Here is a 6,233-nt window from a genome sequence, read left to right as displayed (position 1 = left end):
CATAATATTTCATCTAATAAATGTTCAATATGTAGCTCTAAAAAGAAAAATTATTTTAAAAACATAAACAAAGTACCATTGTCATATTTTTAAAATTAACATTGTCTCTGTAATATCAACCAGTATCCAGTCATCTTGTTTTTAAGCAGAAATCTTACAGAATGTCACACTGATGAAACATCACGATTCCTGCATTGCTGTCTGATCTCTCCCCCACCCGATGCCCCAAGGCAGGGATGCTGAAGAATCAGATGCACAAAAGTTCTTTCAGGGAATTGAGACTGAATTGGAGTGTCAAAAAGTCCCCGACTGTGGAGACTGGGTTGGATCCTCCAGCACTGTTGACTTTGGTCTGGATGTTTATCCATTCATTTTTCAGACCTCCAGTCGCTTGTTTATCTTGGCCATCCCTTCCCAGCCCGAGACTTCCCACACCCTGCCATCTGGCACTCTCTCTGGTTTCATTCCCACAGCCCCAGCTCTGAGCAGAAACCTCACCGGAAGCACAGATCCTGCAAAAGGTTCCGAGTGCGGGGTGCATGCTTCTGCACCCTGGCCTTCCTGCCGTAAAGACAGGGGCCAAAGGAATTTTGGGGGAGGATTCTAGAGGTTTAATATCAGCAGAATACAGCTCCCTTTATTGTCGATTGATAGATTCACACAATGAATAGCTCAGTGCCTTGGTGACGATTATCCCTTTGTGAAAAGTTTAAAGATGAAGTTTTAGAACTGAACCAGGTGGGTCCTTTTCTCAAAAAAAATCCATCATATCACTAAATATTCAGCTTGTGTACTTAGACCTGCAAATCATTCTAGACACCATAGTAAAAGTTTTAGCTACAAGGACTTAAAATTTATTTCGATTAACAGAATATTATTGATGGTAAAGAAGGTTTTAAACTAATGCCATGCAGACTGAAGCAGCTAGGTTGTTAATTTCTGGCAAATAAGTCTATTCACTATTTGCTCACTAAATTGTGTCCCAGTTTCCTGCTGTCCTGACTTGTCCAGTTGCCCAGTCTCAAAGGCTCTATCGATTGTCCAAGCCACAGAGCTTCCTTCTCTAAATTCCAACAAGAGGTGATACAGGTGATTCCACCTGTATCACCACAACACCTTTAACAGTTCCTGAGACCTACTATGTGCTGGGCACCGTGTGTTGTCCTTAATCTATTATTTCATTTACCTTTAGTGTATTTGCTGAATTAAACAGGTCCAGGAGGAAAGGCATCATTTTATAATTGAGGTAAATAAGGAAAGATTTTGTAAACACCCAAGGTCACAGGGCCAATGAATGGCAGAGCTGGTCTGTGTGGCTTAGAGGGACATCCGTCAATCTTTAAACTACATTGCCTTTAAAAAAATCAAATTCCACCTTGTGTTGTCAACATTCATGAATATGTCCTCTCTTTGACCCAGCCTATGGATTCAGCACAGTATCTGGCAAACGCAGGAGCTCACTCAGTGTGTGATAAATATTGGCTGGTAGTGTTGTTGTTACCAGTGATTATTTACTGGGTGGCCCAGAGCAGTTTCATTTCTATGCTGAGGGCTGTTGGAGAAGCAGAAGCACGAGTCTGGCCTTACTGTTGCCTGATGAGGCATATCAAAATATGTGATGTGATACTTGGGACATATCTATATGAAGAAGGTTCCTTCTCTGAAATTTGCATTTAACTGAGCATCGTGTATTTTATCTGGGAGCCATAGTCAAGGGACGTAACAGCAATCAGGAGAGATAACCACGGCACTATGGAGCAGGAGGAGCCTTCCCTGTAAGCCATCTGGTGCTGATTAGTAGTGTTGTAGGAGTCATGAGAAGGGAGGGCGCGCTGGGTGCTGGGCAACTGAAGAGGGCTTCATGGTGGGGCTCCCAAATCAGGCAGAATGGAGATGTTAAAGGCTTTAGGCCACATAAAGGATTAATGGGGCCAGCAATTAGCCAAGTGGCCTCTAACTTGAGCTTATTATGGAAATAAATTCATAGAACAGAGCTCAAAGAAAGAGAAGATGCTGCTGTAAGTTGTTTTTGAAAGCACACATGACAGTAAATTACCCATGACATTACCCCAGACTGGTCCCAACAGCACAGGTCCTGCAAGGCCAGAGGGTCCACATTCCTGATCTCCTCTTGGAAGTGGAAAAGCACAGCTCTAACGGCTGAGGCCCACCAGACTCCAGAGGAAAGCAGCTGAGATGTGCTGAGGAGTGGGGTAAGTCTGAGCTTCGCTGGGGAAAAGAAAAAGAAGTATGACTGCTGCCTTGGAGAGACGCTCCCACAGCAGCAAAGGGGTGGCCCCAGGCCCCTAGGCCCCTCATGTGGAGGGTTGAAGTCCTAGAGACGTGGGTGATGCATTGCCCAGGGGCAGAGCCTGTATTCAGTGCCTTTATGTGTCAGGCACTATTAATACATGGTATAATTCCATCCTCATAAGATCCTAAATGAATCGCCATCCTCACTACACAGAGGAGGAAACAGAGGTTAAGAGAGCCCAGGTTATTCACAGCTAGTAAGCGGCAAAGCCAGGATTTGAATGTAGATCTGTCAGATTTTGAATCCTGTTCTCTTTCCCTTCCACCACACGGATATGAGTCAGTTCTCTGCCAGTCATTTTAAAGGAAACACTCCTGTTGCCCTCTGCTTACAGGACGATAACTATGTTCCCACCTCTGGTGACAGATTTCTTCTGGTTCACATTGGTAACAGGAGTCCTCCTCAGTACTCAGGTCTTCAGACCTGAGATGGGAGGGTGTCAATGAATCTTCACTCCCAACTTTGGGCCCTTGGGAGGTCAAATCTCCCCCTCCCCCCACTGCGCTCCCATCCATAGCCCTCTGGCATCTTTTCCTGGTGTCCTAGGTGGCCTCTCCCACCACCCAAGCCCCTTAAGAAAGGCCTCAGTCTGGGTCAGTGACTCTGGAGACCTCACTCCCCCCAGGGTCTCCTTATGTGGTGTCTCCACCAAAGAAAGGAGGGGAATAAAAATGCATCTAATTAAAATAACTTTCCAGGTGCAGGGAACAAAATCCAGGCGGATCACAGGCCAGGGCAGGCCAGCCCCTAGTTTTTGCAGATGTCTAGAAAGAGCCACGTTTGACCCAAGAGTAGAGGGGAAGACACTTCCAACGGAAAAGAACCGAATGTTGAAGTTAGAGGCCTATGAAAACAAGCTCTCTAATTTATTGGAACATGTTTTTCTAGCGGCTTTGGGCTGGAGCTGCGATTGCCTCCTACAGGGATTCCTGACCTCATCCTTTCTCCTCCGCCCTCCCCAAACTGTAACTATAGGGTTTTCCCCGTTCCAGCCCAACATATGGTTTGCAGCAGGAAGTGCGCGAAATCCCAGGAATGAGCAGAGGCTCGGGTTTCAGACTCGAGAGAGACTCAGGTGAGCTACAAGGAATGGCCTTTGTTTCCTACGAAAACAGTTGAAAACAGTGTTTCGTGACCCTTTGGTTTGGAATGAGGTAATTAATTCTCCAGAAACTCTCTCCAGTTTCCTGGGCAACAAAATCAATGTGTTGTTGATAGAAATACTGGGGATAATAAATTGGTTTAAATTACAGATTTTATTTTTTTTTAAAGAAGGATTTCCTCCCTACCAACCCAAAATATAAAACAAAACAACAAAAGGAAAATTAAAAGTACAACCAACATGCATACAGAGAGAGCACGCACACACACACACACACACACACACACACACACTTAAACTTAACTCTCCCTCTTCGCCCTCGGACTCAGCCTCACTCTTTTTAAAAATTTAAGTTTAGTGCTGTGTGAATATTATTATGCTCCAGAAGACAGGGAAAGTGAAAGGTGGACCAAATCTCATGAGTAATTATACACAGAACAAGAAAATCTTTAACTATTATTCTTCAGGTCAGAGTGTCTCACTCTGAGTTGGGGTGATCCCAGCGTCAGCATTATCAGAATTCCTGGGGGTGTCAGAGGGGGGCAACCAGTATGAGATTTTTGTTTATCAAACAGCATCGAGGATTAAAACAATAAAAAAAATCACTGAGCAACTGGATATGACTGACTTGGCTTTTTTCCCAGGTCAAAACCAACGAAGTCAAGATTTGTTTTTTAATGACCAATTTAAGAACCAGGTAAATGTTGTGTTCTCCTTAGAAATTCCATTCACAATGCTTTCCGAAATCCTGGCTGAAGTCCAAGTCCGTTTTGCCCTTCCCATCTCGCTGGGCAGAAAGGATTTCTTAGGCATGGCCTGAGAACAGACCCCTGCACCAAACTGCCCACGCTCTCCCCCATCTGCCCCACCTTCAGTAGCTCATCCAATTTAAGGTGCCATTGACTACGAAACACACCATTGCTGTAAGAATCACTAAAAACGGAAAAAGGGTTGTCGGTTCATTTCTGACACGATGCCGCTATACCATCAATTGCAGGCACATCCTGATTTCAGTGATGTTAAAATGTGACAGAAATTCCTCTTGGTATTCATGAACTGCGGCACTTGTTTGGTAAATTTACTCTTTCTTGGACTTAACCTCTGTTTCATCTTCCCACTAAAACAATGAAAACAATCATGGCGTCTGGCTCACAGGGTGGTCGTGAGGATTCCATGAGTTGGTTCATGTAAAATGCTCAGAACCTTCCTTGGCACATAGTAAGCTCTGAATCAGCTATTCTTATTATTCAATATATACCACTCGAATTGACAAAGGCTTGCTCCAATGCTGTATGGAGGTTTTCCATGGCTGTCAGGGGAAAAACAGCATGGTAACACCCACACATGGCAAACTGCGATTTTAGAGAAATAAAAGCAGGCTAAATGGGGAGAATGATAAACAGACCGTCTCTCTCTGCCTCAGTCTCTGGGTAATTCCTTCAAGTACACCCTGGTTGCCACAGAAAAGTGCCTGCCTTGTCTGGTACTTGTTCTGCTGTGGGAGGAGTTTTTGCATTCATGATGCTCTTGTGGGTTATTTTTGCCAAGTTTTTTTTGTTGTTGTTGCTCTAAGCACTTCCTGGAGGCACCAACCACCATAGGAGGATCCTGACCTCAGAGGGGTGCCAGGTGGGGTTTGATACAAACTATCCATGCTGTGCACAGACCACATGGTTCTACCCAGCGAGCACTGTTATTTCATTCACAGAAAGTCAGAGACAAGTTGATTTCACAATTGTAGCCCTAACAAATGGAAACGTGAACAATCCTATCTTGCTATGCAGGCCCCTGCTGATGTAATTCATTTTTGCATATCGATGAACATAGGTGCAAATGAGAATTTCCAAAGTCACTGCTGCTGAGAAGTAGTTGACTCAGAATTAAAACCTATAACGGCAAGGCTCCGAGTTCACATATGCTTTCCAGTTCCTTGGAAACTTGCATTTTGTTGTTGTCCTTAGCCTCCTGTTATCCCTAACTTCCTCCTGAAGTTATTGAGAGAATAGATATTTGGATGATTAGATTGTGATCTAGCTGGCACTAATTTAAAAGCACATGTCTGTTTTTATACTCCTCCAAGTTTGATCAAAAAAGAGAAACTATGTGGGAGTTGGCATTGGGGCTTAGGAAGCCTTGCTCTAGAGTTTGAAAAAAAAAATAGTGGAGTGGGGGGGTTAGGAAACCTAAGCTCTAGCCTCTCTATTGACTGACCCAAAGGTCAGTTTTCATTGCTGTTTGGTTCTTACATACCTCACCTACAGGGTCTCTTCTAGCCCTGAATGTCTATGGTGTAGGGAACTCAGGAAACATCTGGCTCTGTTGGGCACCCTTAAACACCACGATATGGTTAATTTTATGTGTCAGCTGGCTAGGCTATGGTGCCCCAGTGTTCGGTCAAACACTAGCCTAGATGCTGCTGTGCAGGTACTTTGTAGATGTGGTTAACATTTACAATCAGTTGATTTGAAGTAAAGGGGAGTACCTCCTATAATTCGAGTGGGCCTCGTCTGACCAATTCAAGATCTTAGCAAAGAAGACTGAGGTTTCTTGGAGAAGAAGGAATTCTGCCTCACAACTATAACATAAAAAATCTTACCTGAGTGGAAATCCTATTGGCCTAGCCCACATATTTTGTACTAAAGCCTGCACTGCCAGCTCTTGCTTGAATTCCCAGCATGCTGACTTTCCCTATGGATTTCAGAGTTGCTAGCCCCAACATTTGCACGAGCCAGTTTTTGAAACTAAGTCTCTCTTATTTCTCCCTCTCTATCATTTTATATATATATTTTAAAAGGTCTAGTAGAAATATGAATATAT

The sequence above is a fragment of the Artibeus jamaicensis genome, unplaced genomic scaffold (genome assembly GCF_021234435.1).
Source record: "Artibeus jamaicensis isolate MK-2021 breed Jamaican fruit bat unplaced genomic scaffold, CSHL_Jam_final contig_490, whole genome shotgun sequence".
NCBI lineage: Eukaryota > Metazoa > Chordata > Mammalia > Chiroptera > Phyllostomidae > Artibeus > Artibeus jamaicensis.
Note: the sequence above shows the minus strand (reverse complement) of the source record.